The 26592-nt window shown below is 41.9% G+C and overlaps 1 protein-coding gene across 1 annotated transcript in view; it reads left to right on the forward strand.

Annotated features, from left to right (window-relative positions):
* NRK (Nik related kinase) overlaps positions 1-26592 on the forward strand; it is a 335992-nt gene that overhangs the window by 264347 nt on the left and 45053 nt on the right. The gene's annotated exons all lie outside the window — the stretch shown is intronic.

Genomic DNA, 26592 nt, shown 5'->3' on the forward strand with positions numbered 1-26592 from the left:
GTATATTGTACATTCACATCAGTTGCAAACCCTCAAGGAGCCTAAAATCTTAGATTCCTATTTTACATTCATATATACCCATATTAGGGCAAATTTAGATAGGAGCCAACTAACCTACCTATGTCTTTGGAGTGTGAGAGGAAACAGGAGCACACAGAGGAAACTCACACAAACACAGGGAGAACATGTAAGCCCCATGCAGGTAGTGCGTGTGTTTTTATATTACCAAAAGTCAGTAAAATACATGTTTGTTTCTTCAGGGAAGAGCATAAAAGTACACAAGAGATAAAAAGTAACCACATTTAAAACACAATTATAGAAAATATAGTTTATAGTTGGCGCTTTGAAATGATGCATAAGTTGAAACAACCACATTGTATTTTATAGTATCAAATGAAGCTACCAAGTGGAGATAAAGAATTGACATAAACAGGAGCCAATATGTATTTTCACCACTCCTGACTGTCACTGTCCAGATTTTTCCATAATGATCTTTTTTCTTTAACATTGTGAGATGTTCTGAACTTAGAAGAGTCATTTCAACTGATCATTTACTGGTCTGTGAGAGTTCCTCCTAGTAACTTGCAGAAACAATGAATGATGTCCTTGGTACTTACAGATTGTTAGATTTGTGATATGGGGTTTTGGTTAGCTTAGTGATGGTGTGTGTTTTTAAAGTGAGCACACGTCAGTCAGAACTCTATCTAAGGACACGGCAGCCCACTTTTATTTAAAATGGAAACACATTTCACAAACCAGCTGCACATGCAGGGATTCTTCTTCAGCAAATATAAGCAATGAAAAATGCTAGCTCACCTGGCTACACTTAAACTGCAATGCTGCTATTCGCACTGGTCTCCCAGATCATAGGTTCTTCAGGCTCACTCAGCTGTCACGATATAAGGTCAGGTTCAGAGACCAGTTGCTACAGCAGTTGTAAGGCTTACCTGAAACCAGCAGGATTGGTACACCAGCGGCCCACCCTGGGAATGACGCAGGCTCACCTGAGGTGCGGGGTCTAAGCATCCACCGGTCTTCCCCAGAGCTCCTAATGGTGGAGATGGATTTGGCTGCGTGTGAATGCCAGGTCACAGGTCTCAGGATCACCCCACCAGGGAATGAGTAGGCTGGAAACCAAAAGCGGATCAATCAGTTCAGGGATTAAACAGAAGCGGAGTCAGTCACAAGCCAAGGGGTCGGTCACCAATGGTAGTAGATAGGATGAGGCAGAATCGTAGTCAGTAGCAAGCCAAAGGTCGGTAACGTAGATGAAGACAGCAGCAGGAACAGTAAGCAGGATATTGGCTGGTAAGGCACAATAATCTGGCAACCAGGAAGTGCAGAGACATGGCTTTTATAGGAAGTTCATGGGAGGAGCAAGGAGTTCAAGGTTCAAGACAAAACAGGGCAAAGACAGGATCATCCAAAGAATTGTCAAGGGAGCTGTCCAGCATTCCAGGTGGCTCAGCGAGAAGAAACACTGTCTCTCACCGCAGAAGGCCCAGGTTCGATTCCAGGCTCTGACAGTACTCCCCTCCTCACAGGACGTCCCCTGGATGTCTTAGGACCAGGCTTGTGGGGAAACCTCTGGTGGAATTCTCTTGTTAGTCTAGGAGCATGAACATTTTCCTCAGGCTCCCAAGAATTTTCCTCTAGCCCATATCCTTCCCATTGGACCAGATATTGCAACTTCCCTCTAAACATCCTAGAATCAAGAATCTTCTCCACCACATATTCTTCTTCGCCCTGTACCTCAACAGGTGGAGGAGGTGGAAGAAATCTACCAGAGAAAGGATTTTCATGAAATGATTTGAAAAGCGATACATGAAAAACCGGGTGAATCTTCATACTGTCAGGAAGTTTTAAGCGAAAGGTAACTGGGTTGATCTGAGCCGAAATCTGAAAAGGACCAACAAACTTTTGACCCAACTTAGCAGATGGCACATGCACCTTCAGATTCTTCGTTGATAACCAAACTTTGTCACCCACATGAAACGTAGGAAGTGCTCTCCGGTGTCTGTCAGCAGCCTTTTTGTAATATTCCTGAGCTTCCCTCAAAGTCTCTATCAATTTCTCCTGAATCTCCTGCAATGTAGTTAGTCTGTTGGTAACAGCAGGAATTGGAGTTGTGATAGGGAGATCAGGAATAAAAACTGGATGATAACCGTTGTTTAAGTAAAAGGGACTTTGAGAGGTGGAACTATGTTTAGAATTGTTGTATGCAAACTCTGCAGTGGGAATACAGTCCACCCAGTCATCCTGAAGATAAGTGACAAAGCATCGAAGATACTGCTCCATTGTTTGATTAGTTCTCTCAGTCTGACCATTAGACTGGGGATGAAAAGCAGAGGACAGATTAATTGTAACACCCAAGGCTGAGCAAAAGCTTTTCCAAAATTTTGAAGTAAACTGCACACCTCTGTCAGACACCACATCATCAGGGATTCCATGCAGTTTAAATACTTCTCGAACCATTAGTTCTGCAGTCTGTTCAGCAGTGGGCACCCCCTTCACTGGAACAAAATGGGCCATCTTTGTGAGACGGTCAACCACCACCAAAATGGTGGTCATTTCTTTTGAGGGAGGTAAATCTACCACAAAATCCATAGAAATAGACCCCCATGGTCTCGATGGAACAGGGAGTGGCTGAAGCAACCCCAAAGGAGAGGCTCGGGGAGTTTTATTGCGTGCACAGGTCAAGCATGAGGCCACATAGCGTTTGACATCCTTCTTGTACCCCGGCCACCAAAAGGAACGTGACAACAGTTCTTCGGTCTTAGTAACTCCAAAATGCCCAGCAAGTTTGGAATCATGAACCAACTTGAGAACTTCCACCCGAACAGATTCAGGTACATAAAGATGATGTCCTTGAACCCAAAAGCCATTTTTGTACACCAGGTTCATGTCCCTAGGAGGATCATTGAGAAGTGGGTCATTATCATACCCCTCTTTGAGAAGACTCAAGAACGTCTTTGCACTTGTGGCCCCTAGGAAGTTCTTTTGTGTTAGGATGGAATATTCGGAGTTGCGCTCCAGGAGAGGCTCGGACAACATCCTTGATAAGGCATCGGCCTTACCATTCCTCGATCCCGGTCGATATGATATAACAAAATTAAATCTGGAAAAGAATAGAGACCAGCGAGCTTGTCTAGAAGACAATCTCTTGGCCGAACGAATAAATTCCAGATTTTTATGGTCTGTGAGAACAGTTACAGGATGATTAGCTCCTTCTAGCAGATGCCTCCATTCAGAAAAGGCTTCCTTAATTGCCAGTAGCTCTTTATTCCCAATGTCGTAATTTCTTTCGGCTGAGGACATCAAACGGGAGAAGAAGGCACAAGGATGAAGCTGCATCTTTTCACCACTTCGCTGAGACAGGATCGCTCCCACGGCAGAATTGGAGGCATCCACTTCCACTGTAAAGGGTAGTTCAGGATCCGGATGTACCAAAATTGGTGCAGAAGTGAAAAGAGTTTTTAGTTTTTCAAACGCAGCTTGTGCCTCAGAGGTCCACACGAAGGGTACCCCTTTCTTTGTAAGCTGTGTGATTGGAGCTATCACTTTAGAAAAGTTTCTTATAAATTTTCTGTAAAAGTTGGCAAACCCAACGAAACGTTGAATTTCCTTAACATTTCCAGGTGCTGACCAATCTACCACTGCTTTGATCTTCTCAGGATCCATGCTCACGCCCTCTGGAGAAATGATATAGCCTAAAAACTGGATCTGGGTTTGTTCAAACTCACATTTTTCCAATTTAATGTAGAGTCTATTCTTCCTTAATCTTTCAAAGACTGTGCAAACATGTTTGCGGTGCTCCTCCCAATTATTGGAAAAGATAAGGATATCATCTAGGTAGGCAATCACAAATTGGTCCAGCAGATCATGAAAAACATTGTTGACAAAATGTTGAAATGTTGCAGGGGCATTGCAAAGCCCAAACGGCATCACCAAGGACTCGAAATGCCCATACCTGGTTCTGAAGGCAGTCTTCCATTCGTCTCCTTGACGAATGCGGACAAGGTTATATGCCCCTCGTAGATCAAGCTTGGTAAAGATCTTGGCAGAGCGAAGTCTTTCCAACATTTCAGAGATCAAAGGTAATGGATAGCGGTTTTTAATAGTAATTTTATTCATGTCTCTGTAGTCAATGCATGGACGCAAGGTGGAGTCTTTCTTTTCAACGAAGAACAGGGCTGCCCCCGCTGGAGAAGTTGAGTGTCTAATAAAGCCGTTCTCCAAATTCTCATCGATCCACACCCTGAGTACTTTTAATTCAGGTTCCGACAGATTGAAGAAGCGGCCAAAAGGTATTTCTGCCCCTGGGAGCAGCTCAATGGGGCAATCATATGGGCGATGAGGGGGTAATAGATCTGCATTCTTCTTGTCACAGACGTCCCGAAACTCATGGTAATGTGTGGGCAAGTTGTCATATGACTGGGTAGCCACTATATCACCTTGCGCTTCCTTGGTCGGTGATGAACTTGGTCGGCAAGGTTTTTTGCAATGTTTTTCACAGTGGGAGGACGTAAAATCTATAGTCCGTGCTCCCCAGTTGATGGAAGGATTATGAGTGGAGAACCAAGGAATGCCCAGGATGATGGGAAACTTGGGTGATGTAATCAGCTGAAAGCTGATGGTCTCACAATGGTCAGCCTCAAACAACAGTTTCAGGGGGACCGTTTTATGGGTAACAGGTCCTGAAGATAAGGGTGACCCATCAACTGTCTCCATATCAATAGGGGTAAATGTGTCTCTTGCGTCAATATTATTGCTGTTGGCAAACTCTATATCCATAAAGTTCCCCCCCGCCCCGGAGTCCAGCATAGCTGAGCAGGAGATTTCATGGCCCTCAAATACAAGTTTAATAGGGATAACAAAGTGAGAAAGTAGGGAGTTCACTTTATTCTCTTCAGAAATCAGTGGGGAGACAGACTGGCTTATAGAGTTTATGTGTTCAGGCTCAATCACATCAGTCACAGCAATAGTTCTTTTAACCTTGTTAGGACAATTAATTGCATAATGACCAGAATCCCCACAATAAAGACATAAATTCTCTGAACGTCTTCTCTCTTTCTCCTGCATGGAGATGGATCTCTTGATTGCATCAACCTGCATAGGCTCAGGAGTGTTAGAACCCAGAGAGACTCTTGAATCCTGCTGAACAAATGGACTAGCAGAGAGATGCATGCCCCTATTACTTCCAAGTATTCCCAGCTTCTCCTTTCTCCTTTCTGTAAGTCTTTGATCGATTCGGATACACAATTGGATGAATTCCTCAAGATCATTAGGAGTATCACCTCTGGCAAGCTCATCCTTTACCTGTTCAGAAAGCCCTTGGCGGAACTGGCTCTTTTGTGCTGCAGGGTTCCAAGTGGTATCTGCAACCCAACTTCTGAACTCGGCTGTGTATTCAGCGACCGAGCGTCTACCCTGCCTTAGACTATGTAATTTTGCTTCGGCAGAAGCACAACGGTTGGGATCATCAAAAACCTGATTCATCGCGGTCAAAAAGGTATCAAAATTATTTAGAATGCCATGGTTTTGCTCTATATAAGGGGAGGCCCAAGCTAAAGCTTCCCCAGTAAGAAGCCCAATAATAAACATTACCTTCTTTTTCTCTGAAGGAAACGCAGCAGGGTACATTTGAAAATATATGCGACATTGATTAAGGAAACCCCTGTATTGGCGGCGGTCTCCATTAAACTTAGATGGTTGGGGCTGGGGCATATGTGAGCTAGGATCATCACGGTTCAGCAGTTGCCTCTGCAGAGCCTGAATCTCTCCCTGTTGCCTATCCACAATGCTTTCCAGTTTGGCAACTTTTTCCTGATGGGTAACCCCAAATTCCTGCAGCTCAGCAATTTGCTGCCTAAGAGGATTCACAACATTTGCTATAGCGGCCTCCATGTTTGGGCCAGATTATTCTGTCACGATATAAGGTCAGGTTCAGAGACCAGTTGCTACAGCAGTTGTAAGGCTTACCTGAAACCAGCAGGATTGGTACACCAGCGGCCCACCCTGGGAATGACGCAGGCTCACCTGAGGTGCGGGGTCTAAGCATCCACCGGTCTTCCCCAGAGCTCCTAATGGTGGAGATGGATTTGGCTGCGTGTGAATGCCAGGTCACAGGTCTCAGGATCACCCCACCAGGGAATGAGTAGGCTGGAAACCAAAAGCGGATCAATCAGTTCAGGGATTAAACAGAAGCGGAGTCAGTCACAAGCCAAGGGGTCGGTCACCAATGGTAGTAGATAGGATGAGGCAGAATCGTAGTCAGTAGCAAGCCAAAGGTCGGTAACGTAGATGAAGACAGCAGCAGGAACAGTAAGCAGGATATTGGCTGGTAAGGCACAATAATCTGGCAACCAGGAAGTGCAGAGACATGGCTTTTATAGGAAGTTCATGGGAGGAGCAAGGAGTTCAAGGTTCAAGACAAAACAGGGCAAAGACAGGATCATCCAAAGAATTGTCAAGGGAGCTGTCCAGCATTCCAGGTGGCTCAGCGAGAAGAAACACTGTCTCTCACCGCAGAAGGCCCAGGTCCGATTCCAGGCTCTGACATCAGCCTATGCTTGCAGCACCTCACAGCACATGTGTTTACCATTGTGTATTTGTCCCATTGTTAATTGAGTTAATTGAGTCAACTATTGTTTCTTCTGGCGGCTAGTCCTCCTGGAGGTTCCTACATGATGGGGTTAGTCTTGTGTCAACTTTACCTTGTTACCTAATCAGTGTGGGGTTTATCCCAATGTGTAATATGTTTTTATTGTTTATGTGGGGACTGCCCATATTTCTGAGGTGTATAAAAACCTGAATTCCTGTTCAATAAAGGAGTTCCAGTTTGCACTTAAGCTAGTGTTGTCTAGTCCTTGGGTGCAATGCCAAGCTATAACACCTTTGTCTTGTGTCCCAGTGGCGAGGAAGCAGTTCTCTGACAGAAGCATCCAGGCAGGATGCCAGGCAGTCCATCACAACCAGCAACTGCCTATGGCTTTTCCCATCCTCTTAGCTTACTGCAAGAGTATGGAGGTTGTAAGTTGGGCCCATGGACTTCTCCTGGGCCCTGTTCTCCTACCTAGATTGCCTTGTAAGTGATTTGGTTCTGCTGCCATTGCTAAGCTACTTTAAAAGAGAAAAAACTACTAGTTGCGCTATAGACATGCTGATCCTTTGTCTATACATGCTGCAAGCATATTCCGAACCAGCAATTTAGCAAAAACCACTTAGCCTGGCAGCTAGCATTCTCAAAAGGAAGTCAATAATGGCAGCTAAAATATTTGTAACTCCGGGTGGATTTTGCAATCTGCTCTCCCCTGAATACCACACTGTTTACTCCACACTGTGCCCTGTATTTTACATGCCATTCATCATTCATACCTGTGGTGTCCACTGGAGTAGTCTCTGCTAGATGTAGGGAAGTCTGGTCATGTGACCAGTCAAAGGTATGGCCTGTCTCTCCTCCTATGCACTTTTGTTTTCATTAATTAAAATGAATGCAGCTTCATTTGCTTTAGAGTTCATGAGCAAGAGAAGCATCAGGCACATTTGTAAACCACACTGAAAAAAGCACACACTTCTTAAAGCCCAACTCCAGGAATTAAAAAAAAATCCACCCTTGTTGCAGTGCAGCCTCCCACACAGCAAGCAGTTAAATGCTTGCTATCTCTAGGGGTAAAGTACAAGCTATAGTACTTACCTTATAGTAGCTATAGTACTTACCTTACATCCCCGATCCAGCCAGCTCAAGCGCTCTCCTCTGCATGAAGCTTCTATCTCTGGGTAGAGCTTCAGTGCCTTCACATACTGTACAATACAGAGATATTAACCAATTCAATACCGGGCAATTTTACACCTTCCTGCCCAGGCCAGTTTTCAGGTTTCAGCGCTCTCACACTTTGAATGACAATTGCGCGGTCATACAACATTGTACCCAAACTAAAATTTTATCATTTTCTTCACACAACTAGAGCTTTCTTTTGGTGGTATTTAATCACCACTGGGGTTTTTATTTTTTGCTAAATTAACAAAAAAAGACCAAATATTTTGAAAAAAACACACGTTTTTCTTTGTTTCTGTTATAAAAGTTTGCAAATAAATAATTGATCTTCATAAATTTAGGCCAAGATGTATTCTACTACATGCCTTTGGTGAAAATAACCCAAATTAGGATGTATTTTTTAGTTTGTAGGAGAGTTATAGAGTTCACAAACTATGGTATAGATCTGAATATTGATCAATCCTGAAGTACTGACAGCCAATCTAATTTCTTGAGGTCCAAGAATGTCAGAACAGTACAGATATCCCTCAAATGACCCCTTTTTGCAGAGTAGACAGTCCGACATACTTCATAAGAGGCATGGCGAGTTTTTTGAAGTTGTATTTTTTTTGTCATAATTTTTCAGAAAATGAGAAAAAGCAAAAAATTATTTTCACTATATTTTTTTTACATACTGTCACTAGTGCAGTACAGCATCTTCATATAACTGGCATGGCGGTGATCAGGGACACTGACTGGTGACAGTATAAAAAAAAAATGTATTTATTTATTTATTTTTTTTATATTAATTTAAATTTTTTATTACTTTTTTCTTTTTTTTTAATTTTTTTTTCATATTTCACTATGTCCAAAGTAGTACAATGTTACCATAGTAACATTGTACTACTTTGGGGAAGTGATCAGTATTTTTTAATTTTTTTTTTTTTACACAATTTGCTTATAGTAAAGAATTACTTTGCTATAAGCAAGCATTTACCTGAATGACATCGATTCATTTAGGGGTTTTTTTTTTCATGCTTAGCTGTGATTTGGCCACAGCTAATCACATGATGTGTGCATGTGATTAGCTGTGACCATTCACAGCTAGACACTAGTATACAATGGATGGCATGAATGAAGCCATCCATTGTATACAACTGTCATGTGACCTGGTGTGATTGGTCACAGCAGATCACATGGTACCGGGAACGGGGCCGATACTCAGATCTGTCATTGGCCGTGTCCGAGGAACACGGCCGGTGACAGATCGCGCCGCTGCGTGGCTCTGCAAGCACGAAAAGTGCGCATGTGCAGGAGGACACCATATGGCGTCCACCCGGAACGCTGATGACATTTGCCGGCCGCCATTCGGCCATAGGGCGGGTGGCAAATGGTTAAGGCATCATGCACACTGAGCATTTATCCAGCTCTTCTAAATACCTTTCTCCTGGCAGAAGAAAAGCAGCATCCAAAGTGCACCTAAATTTGCATTTTTGAAATTGCTTTTAGGTGTGGTTAGGGTCATCAAGTGCTTGAGCGTTCATTCGTTTCATTGGCCAGAATATTTCTCTTCTAATCGCGCTGGCTCTGGGTTTTTTCTTCTTTGAAATGGCCCTACATCTAAATGCCTGTAAAATCCTGTGTACATGGACATATAGGCTAACATTGAGGGGCGTTTAGTGGCAGACAAAAGTCAAAAGCCCTTAAAAGTGGCGTTTTTGAGGTCCTGTGTGCATGAGGCCTAACCCTGTATTATACATTGTGGAAGCTTTAATAACAAAAGTGTGTAAAGTCTCTGTTTCTTATGTCTTTAAAGAGAATATTTCTGGATAAGGGAACATTTGTATTTCAAAACTGCTGCTCACACACCGAGGAATTCACTGGAATATTTTTTGTGGTATTTGTATCTAGTGATAAGCTAGATCTGTCACCTAATATTTTTTGATAAAATAACTTGGAACATTCTGAGCACAGAATTTTGACATATTCCCATTGGTAGTAAGAGAGAGGGCTCAGTGCAGATTTAGACTGCTTTTGATGGTTTACTTATGTTATGTTCTGAAACTGAAAGTACAAATGCCTCAGTGACCTACTTTAATTCTCCAGTGTACTGAATATGAACATCTTAAAGGTTACTGGTCAAAATACCGTGCCTTGTACTGTATTTTAAAATTCACTCTAAACATAAGACAGGGTCTAACGTGTTGCCATAGGCATCATAGGCTGCTGGTCTATCCGATACTTTTGCTCCGAAAATGGAACATGGAATGTAAACCTTTTTTATGCTTCGTGTTGGATAGAGTAGTAGATGAGCTAGAATATCTGTCTGGTGCTTATTGCTGCCTGAAGTCTCATTGCAGCAATTACCCCTTTCCAGGATAGGAATTGAGAAAATGCCAGTTGAGACCCGGATAAAAAATAAACTTATGGAGGATGTAGCTGTCAAAGTCCTACCTTTTTACCAGAGGTTATGTTACTCCATGTGCTGGCATCCATCTTGGATTTCTGCAGAGCATGGTGGGAATCTTTTATGCCTTCAGGTCTCTGAGGTCCATCCCCCAGAGGGGTGTGGCTGATGACATATAAGACTGTGTTCCGCACATGCTCTTTGCACTTGTGTCTTGTGTCTTTGTGTTGCTGTTACTCTGTTCTGACTCTCGTGACTCTCCTGGAATCTGACTCGGCTTGTGACCTGACCATTCTTTGTGTTCTCCTTTGATCTGACCCTCCGTTGCTGAACCCGGCTCGTGACCTGTGATTCTCGTCTGCTGTCCTGTACCGTTTTTGTCTCGTTGTTGTTGACCCGGCCTGTCTGGCTGGGGTGCCTCGGGGGCCGCGACCTGGTTCCATCCCCACCATCAGGGGCCCTGGTGAAGGGCAGCCTGAGACTTAGACTCCGCGCCCTGGGGGACTTCGGTTTGTGGGTGGTGGTTGTCGTCAGCCTGTGCGTTACATTGATATTAGGCCTGCCTGTCCGTTTCCCAGCTCCTGCCCTGACAGTAGCCCTCAGTCATTCTGCTACTGCTGTTCTTAATTCGAATAAGATGTAACTGTGGAAACATTATCACCAAAACAGAATGTGGGAGAATGTGAACACCCTGCAACAAGACACAGACAGCAATAAAAAAAGTAGACATTCCAACCCTTTCAAACTCTACCAAAAACTAAACATGTTGGCTATAGTTGCATTTGCAGCCCCATTGTGAATGTTCAGACTCAAGTAGCTCCCTACTTAATCCACAAATGAGCTCTGTGACAATTCAATCCATGTATGTTAATAAAGCTATAGCTATATGAACTTTTATTTACTTCATTAAAGATTTTCCTAGGATTTTGGTGTATTTTCCAGCCAGCAGTGAACAATGTAGAGCAATTTCCTTCAGATACAAATGTATGGAATATAATTGATTTACGTAATTAATATTTAAATTGCTTCATGAAATACATTTACATTCTTATTACTACATCATTCCTTTGTTGGTAATAAAGGATTTATTATCTACTTTCATTTTATTTGTTTAGTAGATTTTTAATTCATTGCTATAATTAAAAATCCATATATTTCTAAATGAGTACTAGTTGCTAAAATAATTAGCTCATGGTGTAAAAATACATAAGCAATCCATGGAGCTCTAGTTTTTTGCCCATTGCTTTTGACTTGAACCTAGAAATATAATCGTGGAAGTTATCCCCCGTCACCCCTTTTTTTTTTTTCTTCTTCCCTGTCTACTCTTCACCTTTCATAAGCTGCACTTTGCTACACTACTCCATTTTTTGAGTGCTGCTCACATTCTTATCCTTATAGTAATGCTAGCCCCATCTTCAAATTCCTGTTATGTCTGTCTTGATATTCATTACTTTTTTGCCGACCCTTTAGTAGGTAACCATTGTATTTTATTGCCGTTCTCTCTGCCACTCTTTTTAGTTTGTTGGCTCTTACCGACATTGCTGTGAGTCTGCAACGATATGTGCGACACCTTATACTGCTAAATGAATGCCCTAATGTCAATTGTTATACTTTCCTGTGTAAACTCAATAGACATATTAAACAAGAAAATTACATGAGCTGTAATCCATAATCATCACACTTATTACAAATCACGGCTTGAACTATCTTGCTTTGCATGTAATGAGTCTATCTCACATATTGGTTTCACCTTTTAAGTTGCATTACTGAAATAAATGAACTTTTGAACGATATTCTAATTTTTCGAGTTTCACCTGTATGTAACTTCAGCTCTGTGCATCTGTTAGTGAAGCAAATAGTTTGTTTGGACCAGCTTGGCCCAAACAAACTATTTAACCATTAGCCGCCCGGCCAATGGCCGTTTGGCGGCTTCAGATGTGCCTCTTCATTCCGGGTGCACGCCATTTGGCGTGCTCCCGCACATGCGCCGTTTGTGGTAATGCAGAGCGGCGCAGCAGCGGGATCTGTCACGGGCCGTGCACCTCGGACACGGCCGATGACAGATCCGAGTACCGGCTCCCGTTGCTGGTACCATGTGACCTGCTGTGACCAATGACAGCAGGTCACATGACAGTTGTATACAATGGATGGCTTCATCCATGATGCCATCCATTGTATACTAGTGCCTAGCTGTGAATGGTCACAGCTAATCACATGCACATGTCATGTAATTAGCTGTGACCAAATCACAGCTAAGCACAAAAAAAAAAAAAAAAAAGCTGAATGAATCGATTTCATTCAGGTAAATGCTTGCTTATAGCAAAGTAATTCTTTGCTATAAGCAAATTGTGTAAAAAAAAAAAATAATAAAATACTGATCACTTCCCCAAAGTAGTACAGTGTTACTATGGTAACATTGTACTACTTTGGTCATAGTAAAATATGAAAAAATAATCTTTAAAAATTTTTAAAAAAATGTAATAAAAAATTAAATATAATAAAAAAATAAAAAAAATAAAAAAAATATATATATATTTTTTTTTTTCATACTGTCACCAGTGAGTGTCCCTGTTAACCGCCATGCCAGTTATATGATGACGCTGTACTGCACTGGTGACAGTATGTAAAAAAAAAAATAGTGAAAATAATTTTTTTAATTTTTTTCATTTTCCGAAAAATTATGACATAAAAATACAACTTCAAAAAACTCGCCATGCCTCTTATGAAGTACGTCGGACTGTCTACTCTGCAAAAAGGGGTCATTTGTGGGATATCTGTACTGTTCTGACATTCTTGGACCTCAAGAAATTAGATTGGCTGTCAGTACTTCAGGATTGATCAATATTCAGATCTATACCATAGTTTGTGAACTCTATAACTTTCCTACAAACTAAAAAATACATCCTAATTTGGGTTATTTTCACCAAAGACATGTAGCAGAATACATCTCGGCCTAAATTTATGAAGAACAATTATTTATTTGTAAACTTTAATAACAAAAACAAAGAAAAATGTGTTTTTTTTTCAAAATTTTTGGTCTTTTTTTGTTAATTTAGCAAAAAATAAAAACCCCAGCGGTGATTAAATACCACCAAAAAAAAGCTCTAGTTGTGTGAAGAAAATGATAAAATTTTAGTTTGGGTACAGTGTTGTATGACCACGCAATTGTCATTCAAAGTGTGAGAGCGCTGAAACCTGAAAACTGGCCTGGGCAGGAAGGTGTAAAATTGCCCGGTATTGAAATGGTTAAAGTTACAATATATCTGGATTCAGGCCTTAAAGTGATAAAGGATTAAAACATTTTTTCTAAAAATAACAAACATGGTATACTTACCTGCACTGTACAGTGATTTTGCACAAAGCAGCCTGAATCCTCCTCTTCTCGGGTCCCCCGGAGGCTCTCCTGGCCCCTCCCTCCTGTCTGGTACCCCCACAGCAAGCAGCTGCTATGGAGGTACCCACTGCTCCATGTGTCCATTCACACATGGAGCCGCGGCTTGCCCCCCCTCTCTCTTCTCATTGGCTCACTGGCTGTGAATGAGAGCAGCGGGGAGCTAATAGCCCCCGCTGCTGTCTCAGCCAATAAGGAGAAGGAGTTCCAGGATAACCGAGTCTCCAGTGCACATTGCTGGATCGAGAGGGGGCTTAAATAAGTATTAAGGGGGGCTGGGGAGGCTGCTGCACAGAGAAGTATATATACCTTCATGCATAGAATGCATGAAGGCTAAAAACCTTGAAATGTTACAACCACTTTAAAGCTGTATGTGGTGTTATGGGACAGTGTTTTTCACAGTGTATACCTGACAGCCTCAGCACAGTGTACACTGTCAGTGCATAATTGGCTTGGAATTTACTTATTTATTTCGTTTTTTTAACAATTAGATTGACCTACATACAGTAGCAGCACTCAAATTTGATTTATTTCAGTTGGGTAAAAAAGGCTATCATCATGTATTTTTAGCAGGGACACATTCTTTTTCATCAGGCATTAGGCCCACTTTGACCAATGGATAGAAATTGTCCAGTAGTTTGCTGAGGCTGGTCCTGTTCTTGCTAATGCAAAACTGTCCTGCTGCCTGCTAGTTTCTATCAGATGCTTATGAAGAGACTGCAGATGCAATGTAAAATTGACCAGCAACAAAACACAACATGTTTAATGAATGAGAATTTGCTGAAATGTAAAGAAAAAAAGTACAAGAACGTGTTTTACCTTGCATGGCACAGCATTGTTAAATTGACTAGCAGCAGGATAATTATGAGGATAATTCATTGAAAATGAATGACAGATTGCAAAAGATAGCAGGACAAACCCCCAAAAATTCATCAAATATATTAATAGTAAAAAGGTCCGGTCCGAGCATGTTGGCCCTTTACAAAATAATCTAAAGTGGGTGACTGGGGACAAAGAGAAGGCAAATTTATTAAATACCCTCTTCAGCTCTGTGTATACAAAGGAGCATGGGGGAGCTCGTGTCCATAATAGGCATGGTATTGACACAGCTCCAGATGATCCACATTGGCTCACAACTGATATGATCCAGAAATATTTAGACAGAATAAAGGTGAATAAAGCACCTGGAACGGATGGCATACACCCTTGAGTCCTTAAAGAATTGAGCTCTGTCATTTCAAAGCCATTGTTTCTAACTTTTAGGAACTCTTTAATGGCTGGCATAGTACCACTGGATTGGTGTAAGGCCAAACTGGTGCCAATATTTAAAAAGGAGCCAAAATCTTTACCAAGTTATTTTAGACCTATCAGTTTAACATCTATAGTTAGGAAGATACTGGAGAGTTTATTAAAAGACCACATAGATGAGTTCTAGCTGGAAAAAAAATATTTTAAGCAACAGACAGCATGGATTCATGAAAGACAGCAGTTGTCAAACAAATCTGATTTCTTTTTATGAGGTGAGCAAAACCTTGGACAGAGGGGTAGCTGTGGATGTGGTATACTTGGATTTTGCAAAAGTGTTTGACGTAGTTTCCCACACACGGCTAATGTGTAAGGTAAAGTCTACAGGCTTGGAAAATGTATGTATTTCTATGTAAATGCGTAGAAAACTGGCTAAAAGACCGAATTCAGAGAGTGGTAGTTAATGATTCGTACTCTGAATGGTCTAAGGTTGTTAGTGTTGTACCCCAAAGTTCAGTGTTGGGACCCTTACTTTTTAATATACTTATAAATGATATAGGGTTTGGGATTAAAAGTACAGTTTCAGTCTTTGCAGATGACACCAAGCTGTGCAGTGGAATAACGTTCTTGCAGGATGTCTCCAACTTACAAGCCGACCTCAATGCACTGTTTAATTGGGCGACTATGTGGCAAATGAGGTTTAATGTTGATAAATGTAAGGTTTTGCACTTGGGGGCTAAGAATATGCATGCTTCATACATACTAGGGGAGTACAACTGGGGGAATCAATGGTGGAGAAGGATCTGGGGGTTCTGGTAGATCATAAGCTTAATAATGGCATGCAATGCCAAGCTGCAGTTTCTAAAGCGAGCAAAATCCTCTCTTGTATTAAAAGAGGCATGGACTCCAGAGAGAGAGAGAGAGAGATAATTTTACCCTGTACAAATCATTAGTAAGACCTCATCTGGAATATGCAGTTCCGTTTTGGGCACCAATTCACAAAAAGAACATTGTGGAACTGGAGAAAGTGCAGAGAAGGGCAACCAAACTGATACGAGGCATGGAGGAGCTCAGCTATGAGGAAAGATTAGAGGAACTGAATTTATTCTCGAGAAGAGGAGATTAAGGGAGGATATGATAAACATGTATAAAAAAACTTGGTGTAGAGTTATTCACCCTTAGGTCATCATAGAGGACAAGGGGGCACTCTTTATGTCTGGAGGAAAAGAGATTTAATCTTCAAATACGGAAAGGTTTCTTCACAGTAAGAGCTGTGAAAATGTGGAATGGACTCCCTCAAGAGTTGGTTCTGGCCAGCTCAGTGGATTGCTTTAAAAAGGCCTGGATTATTTCTTGGATACACAGAATATAACTTAATACTAACATTTATAGATAAAGTTTATCCAGGGAATATCCGATTGCCTCTCGGGGGATCAGGAAGGAATTTTTTCTCCTGCAGGAGCAAATTGGATCATGCTTTGCTGGGGGGGGTTGCCTTCCTCTGGATCAACTGTGGGTATAGGATTATAACTTTTTTTTTTTTTTTGGTTGAACTGGATGGATTTTTCTCTTTCTTTATCCAGACTAACTATGTAACTATGTAAATATAAATAGCAAAGCTAGACCAAAATTTACTAGAGACAGGGGACACAGGCTGAAGTTTTACTACATGAATTAAGATTCCAAAGAGTATATAGTAGTGTAAAATTTAGCCAGCAGCAAGACAGATTTAATCAGGGATAATAGGCCCAATTGGTGTATTCTGAGCTTTGTTATTTTATGTGACTTGGGATAGTGGGATTGTCAGTTTAGATGTACACTGTTCTTGCACTTTTATTCTTTCAAATGGCACAGAGCCGGCCCATAAATGCGCGCGAGACGCCTTGGCAGCAGAGTTGGACCTACTCTCCTCTTCAGAGGCGGAACGGGCCCTGTGTTGGGCCAAACACAAATTTTATTCCTGTGCTAATAAGCCTGGTCCAGAATTGAGGAAACTCAATTCTGTGGGGAAACCCCATAAACCGATCCGATTGCGACTTCCCGTGGGTGGCTGTACTTCTAATCCCCAGCAGATTGTCTCCCGTTTTGCGGACTTTCTTTTGCGCCTTTACGCCATACCAGATCCCTTCCCTGTGGCTCAGGCAGAGGCATTCTTTCAAGACCTCCAACTTCCTGGACTATCTGAGGCAGCGCAGAAGGCCCTCATTGCCGGTGTCACCGTACCGGAAGTGCTCCAAGCTATTAAATCTCTACAGTCTACAGCCGCCCCAGGTCCAGACGGTTTTTCCGGCCTCTATTATAAGAAATTTGCAACCCTGTTAGCACCCTTCTTGGCTGACTTTTTTAATGAGTTACGTCAGGGCTCATTGCCCTCTCCGGACTCGCTTAGAGCTCATATTTCCATGATCCCTAAGACAACCGATGATGTGCAGGAACCGCAAGCCTTTCGGCCCATTTCTCTTCTTAATGAAGACCCGAAGATCTTGGGCAAGTTTCTTAGCTTTCTTATCAATAAATACTTGCGCAGCCTGATCCACAGTGACCAAGTGGGTTTTGTCCCTGGGAGACAGGCGGGTGATAATGTTCGTAAGGTGGTCCATCTTCTACGTTTTCTACAACAGTGGAAAATACCGGGATTCTTATTGTCCTTAGATATATATAAAGCCTTTGATTCTCTATCCTGGGAATATCTGCGGTTTTTGCTGTCTCGCTGGGGTTTTGGGGATTCTATTCTTTCTTGGATTCAAGCCTTGTATTCTTCCCCTTCGGCTTCCGTTCAATATGCTGGGTATTTCTCAGATCCCTTTCCTATTTGGCGAGGTACGAGACAGGGATGCCCCCTGTCCCCGACGCTCTTTGTCCTGGTGCTTGAGCCGTTGGCTATGGCGCTCCAGACTGATTGTAATGTATCGGGGGTTCCATACGCGGTACAGGAGTTGAATCTTTTTGCAGACGATGCCCTCTTGACTCTCACTAATCCCCTGATGACGCTTCCAAATTTGCAACAGGTTCTTGAGCGCTTCTCTTTGATTTCGGGTCTCTGTATCAATTTGAATAAGACTGTCGCGCTTAATATTACTTTGGCTTCAGATCTGGTTTCGCGCCTACAGTCCCACTTCCCCAATAAATGGGCCTCTTCTTCTCTTGAATACCTAGGCATTCGCTTGATCCCCACCTATGACTCACTGTTTGCTTCAAATTACTATCCATTGCTTCGCTCTGTGTCCTCTCTTATGCATTCTTGGCAATTTCCGCACCTGTCATGGATAGGTGTCAGGGCAGGGGCCGAGGAACGGACAGGCAGGCCTAACAATGTAACGCACTGGCTGACGACAACCACTACCCACAGACCGAAGTCCCTCAGGGCGCGGAGTCTAAGTCCCAGGCTGCCCTTCACCAGGGCCCCTGATGGTGGGGATGGACTTGACGCAGCCAGGAACCAGGTCGCGGCCCCCGAGACACCTCAGCTGCGGTAATGACCGCCGCCAATGGCGTGTAGCTGGTGGAAGAGACAAAAGAGTAGTCAGACAAGCCGGGTCAACACCAACAGGACAAAACAGTACAGGACAGCAGACGAGAATCACAGGTCACGAGCCGGGTTCAGCAACAGAGGGTCAGATCAAGGGAGAATACAAAGAATAGTCAAGTCACAAGCCGAATCAGATACCAGGAGAGTCACGAGAGTCAGAACAGAGTAATAGCAACACAAAGACACAAGACACAAGTGCAAAGAGCATGTGCGGGCCACAGGCTTATATGTCATCAGCCACACCCCTCTGGGGGATGGACCACAGAGACCTGAAGGCATAAAAGGATTCCCATCATGCACAGCAGAATCCAAGATGGACGCCAGCACATGGAGTAACATAACCTCAGGGAAAAGGTAGGACCTTGACAATAGGACAGATCAATTCAGTGAAAATGACCATCTTGCAATTGTTATACTATTTTCGCACCCTCCCAGTGCGGGTTCCTCCATTTCCTTCGGTTGCTTCAGGCGAAGATTATGCATTTTATCTGGGCCGATAAATGCCCCTGAGTTTCCAGAACTACGCTTTTTGTCCATAGACTCCAGGGTGGCCTTGGGGTTCCCAATGTAACTAAATATTATCAGGCGAGCCAGATCGCCCGCTATCTATGTTGTATGTCTGAGGAAGCATGCCTCTCTGGGTCCTGCTGGAATTACCTAATTGTGCCCCTATTGCAATTTCAACGCTTCTATGGCTTCCCCCTGCCCTGCGCCCCACGGCACTGAGTCCAATCTTGCTCGATGGCTTAGTGTGGGACTCGGTACGTTACTCCAGTGGCCTAATGTCACCTTTCTTGCCTTTGATTACTAACAACCCCCTCTTTCCACCGGGTTTAGATCAACCAAGGGCGTTTTCTTGGTGGGTGGCCAACGGTTTTTCACAAGTACGACACTTTTTGACCTCTCGGTCCTTCCCCACCTGGAATTCTCTTCGGGAGTCACGGGATGTCCCTTCGGAGGAATTTTTTCGTTACCTTCAATTGCGGCATTGGCTGCTCTCATTGTGGGGCACATCTGTTTTCCCGTACCAGAAATCTGCCTTTGAACTGCTTTGCCAACAGCGTCAGGGCGCCCCGGGCCTCATCTCCCTTCTTTATGCAGCCTTGAATAGACGCTTGTCGCATACTTCTCTTTCATATGTCGTTCAGTGGGAGTGTGACCTGGGAGTGGTTGTGGATCCGGAGGACTGGAATAGGGCCTGGTCGCTTGTAGCTAAATGCTCTTTTAACACGACCACACTGGAGGCGGCCTACAAGGTGTTGTTTCGTTGGTATTGGGTTCCGGCTTGTTTGGCACAGGCGAACCCTGCCTGCAGTGATCAATGCTTTCAGAATTGTGGCCATCATGGTGATATATTGCATATCTGGTGGTCATGCCCAAGGCTGCTTCGTTTTTGGTCTCGTGTGTTTGGCCTCCTTTTCACCTTGTTCCATCTTTCTATACGATGGGATGCTCGGTATGCTTTGCTTCATTGTCCCTTAACGGGCCTCTTGGCTCACCAGCAGAAGTTGGCTTCCGATTTGTTTTTGTCGGCCTCTAGAACAATTGCTCAGGCCTGGAAGAGCCCGTTTGTCCCTCTTCAGGGGGTGCGGGATCGTATGACCGCTATGATGCTCAGTGAACAGATGTCAAGTATCTGCAACGACTCCCAATGTAAATTCTTGAAAATATGGGAGCCGTGGTTGCAATATACCTTTCCCACACTCCCCCCGGCTAGCCTGGGGATGTGATGTTGTTCGACTTTGGCGTTCTTGGATCCCTGCTCTTGGTTTGGCTATCCTTTTTTCTTTTGTACTTCTCCTTCGTTTCCCCCCTTTTTTTTCTCTGTTTGCTTTGGTGTGGCAGTGGATAGCTGCCTTTAGTCTGAGTTATTATCAGTGTTATATTTATGTTTTGTTATTTAAGTCCCATTGATGGCCTCTGCATGGGCGTATCTTTTGCCCTGTTGGTGTTAGAGCACTGATTTCTCTAATTTCTAGTTCCTCTATGTGCAATTTATAGCCCCTGCATGGGCGTGATTTGTTGCTCCTGTGTTCATTGTTATAAATTAATAAAAACCATTGAAATACAAATGGCACAGAGCAAACGGCAACACCAAGAACAGATGTCACAAGTGTAATAAAAGCGCCACACCCTTAATACTTTAAAGCAGCAATTCCACCTCAAAGAAACCAAATAAATTTCTTAGTGCTATAACTTAAATAAAGGAATGCGCTAAAACCACAAACTATTCCTAATTTAGTGTAGAAACATTAGTGCAAAACATATATATATCTATTCTCAATTAATATAAAAAAATATCAAAATTATGTGCAAAACTATTTTCTAGTGCATAAGTAATTTAAATAATTAAATTTGTGAATATAAAAAAAATGTCCAATTCTGAATTTCTTCAAATGTCCAAACAAATCCTTTTCAAATTCAGGTGCTCTCAAAGAAATTGTGCCAAAATCCACCACCAAAAATAAAGTTGGGTAACTCACCAGAGCTCCATGCTGATCAATCTCTAGATCAGCAAAAAACGCTTTTTGCTCTGGGAGCAGATGCAATGAATTAACTTCTCAGGTGTGATGATCAATAGCTACACAATCATCCATAAGGTAGGTATCCACCACTCAATATAATGGTTCCAGGAGCATTATATCACTCTCTCTTTTTATATCTCTCCACCGAGGTCATGTTTGGGAATGAAAGAAAAATCATGGTGCAGCCAGTTTTTTTATAAAAGTATCCAACAATTTAATAAAGATTTACACTCACAAAAAGGGTGTCTTCACCGACACCAGTATAACAGCATAAAACAGCAAATGGTATAACAGTCTCCTGTTCCCCGTACACTCACTACAGCGCTCGTGACTTAATTTTCTCCACAAACGTCAGCATCCAGCAAGCTTGCTGGATGCTGACGTTTGTGGAGAAAATTAAGTCAAAAAATTAAGTCAAAAAGCGTTTTTTGCTGATCTAGAGATTGATCAGCATGGAGCTCTGGTGAGTTACCCAATCTAATGGATTTTGGCACAATTTCTTTGAGAGCACCTGAATTTGAAAAGGATTTGTTTGGACATTTGAAGAAATTCAGAATTGGACATTTTTTTTATATTCACAAATTTAATTATTTAAATTACTTATGCACTAAAAAATAGTTTTGCACATAATTTTGATATTTTTTTATATTAATTGAGAATAGATATATATATCTTTTGCACTAATGTTTCTACACTAAATTAGGAATAGTTTGTGGTTTTAGCGCATTCCTTTATTTAAGTTAAACCAAGAACAGATGGTTCGTAAAAAGTGAAAGCTGCACTTTTAGCACCTGAAACGAAAAAAAGGCCCTATCAACATAAAAAAAAAGAATTGAAAAACAGAAATGAAAACTCCAAAATACTATCCAATGCAATAAACAAAATCTGCAAAGGGACTTATAGCTTCCAATACACTGACACTGTAGCTGCTCTGTATGAGGAAAGAACAAAAAGAGGGCGCACAGGCCTAGTGCATTACCATAAAAAATGTTTAATAAAAAATAAAGTAGGAGCATTTGTGTTTGCTGGTTCTTTGTAGCTGCTCTGTGCCTTCCCTTGAATAGTGAGGGGGCTGGTTTATCCAAATACCCCCTTATTGGTCCTTCTAAGCCTGCTTGTCATAGGTCAAAGGCCCTGCAGTGCATTATTCTCCCATGCAAATATGCGCAAAGATGACCTGGAACTAAAAACCTCAAATCCATGAGGTGTACTTTGAACCCATGGTAGTGGCAAACCCAGCCCTCAACCCCACCAGGAGATGAATGGAGCATAAACATACAATGAATACCAAACCAAATGGTAGAGTCGAGCTCACTTTAGTTGTTCATATTAGGATCACATTATATAGCCAATGCATTCTGGGGTCAAAAAATGCTCTGCCTTCATCAGGGCTACAAAATAAATATAGATATTAAAAAGATTAAAATAAAGGGCTATATACCCATGTATCTACATTATATGCACACATTTATAAATAAAAGACCAATTGTTAATTGAGAATAAACATAAATTGAAAAGTGCAGTGGTCAAGTTGTTTTAAATATACTGCAAAGACCATACTGTATGCATCCTTTCCTCCTAGGTGTTTATGTATAAAGTGGTAATATACTGAAAGGTGATACAATCTCGATTGTATCATTGTATATAAAATGTGAAGGCATACCTCTGTAAGTCTGACAGGCCTTAAAGCCCAATTCTAGGCACACTAAACTCAAGCTGGTTTGTTGAGTCTTACATTCTCTTACTTCAAACTCAGCACCTTGTGCTGTGGACCTTCTCCTACCGTGCTGAAAAAAATTAAAGGAACACTTTTTAATCAGAATACAGCATCAAGTCAATTAAAGTCCTGGGATATTAATCTGGTCAGTTAAGTAGCAGAGGGGGTTGTTAATCAGTTTCAGCTACTTTAGTGTTAATAAAATTAACAACAGGTGCACTAGATGGGCAACAGTGAGACAACCCCCAAAACAGGAATGGTTTTACAAGTGGAGGTCACTGACCTACTTTTTTTCCCTGCTCATCTTCTCTGCTTTTCACTAGTTTTGCATTTGGCTAGAGTCAGTGTCACTACTGGTAGCATGAGGCGATACCTGGACCCTACAGAATTTGCACTGGCAGTCCAAGTCCTCCAGAATGGCCCATCAATGTGTGCCATTGCCAGAAGGTTTGCTGTGTCTCCCAGCACAGTCACAAGAGCAGAGAGATTCCAGGAGACAGGCAGTTACTCTATGAGAGCTGGGCAGGGCCGTAGAAGGTCCTTAACCCATCAGCAGGACCGGTATCTGCTCCTTTGTGCAAGGAGGAACAGGATGAGCACTGCCAGAGCCCTATAAAATGACCTCCAGCAGGCCACTGGTGCGAATGTCTCTGACCAAACAATCAGAAACAGACTTCATGAGGGTGGCCTGAGACCCAGACATCCTCCAGTGGGCCCTGTGCTTACTGCCCGACACCACAGAGCTCGATTGCCATTTGTCAGGTCAGCCTCTGGCACCCTGTGCTTTTCACAAATGAAACAGGTTCATGGCCATGGAGAACGTTATGCTGTCTGTAACATCGTTCAGCGTGACAGTTTTGGTGGTGGGTCAGTGATGATTTGGGGAGGCATATCCATGGAGTGATGCACAGACCTCTACAGGCTAGACAATGGCACCCTGACTGCCATTGGGTATCGGGATGAAATCCTTGGACCCATTGTCAGACCCTACGCTGGTGCAGTGGGTCCTGGCTTCCTCCTGGTGCACAACAATGCCCGGCCTCATTTGGTGAGAGTATGCAGGCAGTTCCTGGAAGATGAAGGAATTGTTACCATTGAATGGCCCCCACGCTCGCCTGACCTAAATCCAATAGAATACCTCTATATCATGTTTCGGTCCATCTGACACTGCCAGGTTGCACTTCACACTGTCCAGGAGCTCAGCAATGCGCTGATCCAGATCTGGGAGGAAATACCCCAGCACACCATCCATCGTCTCATTAGCAGCATGCCCCAATGTTGTCAGGCATGCATACAAGCACGTGGGGCCATACCAGCTACTGAGTACCATTTTAAGTTGCTGCAATGAAATTTCAGCAAAATGGACTAGCCTGCTGCATAATGTTTTCACTTTGATTTTTGGGGACTTTGAATTCAGTCCTCTGTAGGTTGATAATTTTAATTTCCATCAAACAATGGGGCATCGATACATTCCTAACACATTACCCAGTCCATATCAGTATAGATATCCAGGATGATATTTTTCCCTATTGAGATCTGATGTGTTTTCAAACTGTTCCTTTAAATTTTTTTGAGCAGTGTACATTACACAAGTATGCTTTTTTGCAAGCTCTCAGGGTACTTCTGGTCTGCTCATATGTAAGCACTGCAGATCTCGTAGACCCCAGCGATATGGTTGTGTCTTCTACTCCCTCTCTTGCAGACCTTTTACCAAATACACAGGCCTAGGCTGGCTTTGTAAATGGCCTGTAAGAGAAGATGGAGGCATGGACATAATGTTGGGGTCTATGAGACTTGCAGCACTTACATTGGGAGCTGTACTTCCTCCAACAATGGAGTGAATGACTGAATTCACCATAGTAAATTCATCATTTGTTTGCTCTCCCTGCTTACCTGAATATATTTTGGCTCATTGATTTTCACAAATGGGCAAGCTACATGTTGCTCAGATCTACTTATGTCACTCACACCTTTACTGCCATTTCTACTTTGAGCTGTCCTTTTTCATTATATTTTTGACATATGCTTTTCCTTATTAGAATTCAATACAGTTCTATCTGGTAATCTAATTTACTGAGTCTATTTAAGCCCTGTCAGAGTTATTGAGGTATGCCTTCACGTTTTATATGCATTGATACTACTGAGATTTTCACCTTTCGTTATTTCACCACTATATATATATACTGTATATATATATAATAACCTAAGGAAGAACTAATACAAATGTATTTGTTGTCTTTAGGCTCAGGTCCAGGATGACTGCTTTCTTATCTCCTTTTATATCTCTTCTATACCCATATCCATCACATTTTAATAACTTATTGTAAAAGCAGCATTATTTGAAAGTGGGTATAATATTTATGATATCATCATGTAATTGGCAGTTTCTCATCTATACTTGAATGAATTGATGAAGGTCTCTGCAGCAGCATCTCATCTCATCATTCCTTCCATTGTTTCAGGACTGCATATCCATGATTTCAGGCTAGATTTTCCTGCCTGGAGAAGTTTTGGGGCCAGAGAAGAGCAGGTATTGGCTAAAAAATAGCAGCATTGCAAAAAATACTGCAGCCTCAAGAAAGACTGTTAGACTTTCAGGGTTAATTTTAGTGTTTCTGAGTTGCACAACACACACTAAAATTAACTCCACTTCAAGGTGGGAAGGAAGAATGGGCTGTGGAGCCTAGATATGCAGAAGCCTTTACAGAAGCTAAATAAATGTTGCTTGCTGCTCTGAGAAAGTAAAGGAATACTAAAGATGATTCTGAAAACTCCTCTTGTGGGGTTGATTTACTATAACTGGAGGAAATCTGGTGCAGCTCTACATAGAAACCAATCACCTTCCAGATTTTATTGTCAAAGCTTAATTGAACAAGCTGATTGGCAACCATGCAGAGCTGCACCAGATTTTGCACTCTTCAGTACTAGTAAATCAACCCCACCGTGTCTGACAGCTCTTCTTGACTGGAGACATTACATGGGTCACCCTCAACCACCATCTTTCCAAACCCTACATGATACACTTCCCAATCAGTCATATCTTTGCATGCTCTTAGATTTCCATGTTTAATTTGCCTCCACAGGGAGGCACTCTGAGTGTGGATATAATTCATAGTCCTTTTACCATCTATGCTTCCCTAACCTCATCCAAATTGCCCTGATCCAAACAAAGATATCAGTGATATCTTTATTTTGTGAAAATAGTGCTTTGGACTCTTATGTGAATTATCGTTTAATATTGCAACCAATTAAAATAATTTTTCTTCTACAAAAACTCTAGTACTATGTAATTCTTTTTATTACGGCAATTTATTATCGAAGTAATTCTCCACCAAAGCTACATTTTTCTTAATTGTTTTTAAAGATTTGTCACGTGTAGGCGTATGGTTTGAAAAAATTTTTTTATTACAAAATGTTTTAGGAATTAGTCCAAATCTGAATTTAGATATTCAGAAGCAGTTAGCTTCTACGTACGTCTCCTGTGAAAATCTGCCCTGATACTTGACCTCATTTGAGTCTTTAATGCAATTACTGTGCAGTGTTATAATATTCTCCTGCCCGTTGATATTTAAGCAACAAGTTGAACAGTAGACTATAAAAGCAAGAATGTTATAAAACGTAAAGAGAAACTTTGAAAAAAATTAACTATGCTGCAATAATTACCTTCAATCTGGCTTTGACCCCACAATACATCCCCTCTACCACTAGATGCTGCAATTTTTAAGGGTTGAATTTACCAGCATGATTAAACCTATACTGAGAATAGCAAATAATAAATTATGTGATAAGATTCAATAAATGTATATGTAATGAGAAAATGTTTCCAGGAACGCTATGCATATATTTACAAACATATGTTATATACATACTATTAACATTAGCTACAGTATATTAAGAAGATTACATCAACATGCGTATCTAAAAAAATAACTCCCAAACCTGTATTTGTTCTACCTCTTGTCGTCATCTTAAAGTGGTTGTAAATACTTATATATACCCAGTGAAGTGACTGGCCTCAGGTG

The sequence above is a fragment of the Staurois parvus genome, unplaced genomic scaffold (assembly GCF_062004578.1).
Source record: "Staurois parvus isolate SC_StPar_1 unplaced genomic scaffold, SC_StPar_1.0 ptg000361l, whole genome shotgun sequence".
Taxonomy (NCBI): Eukaryota; Metazoa; Chordata; class Amphibia; order Anura; family Ranidae; genus Staurois; species Staurois parvus.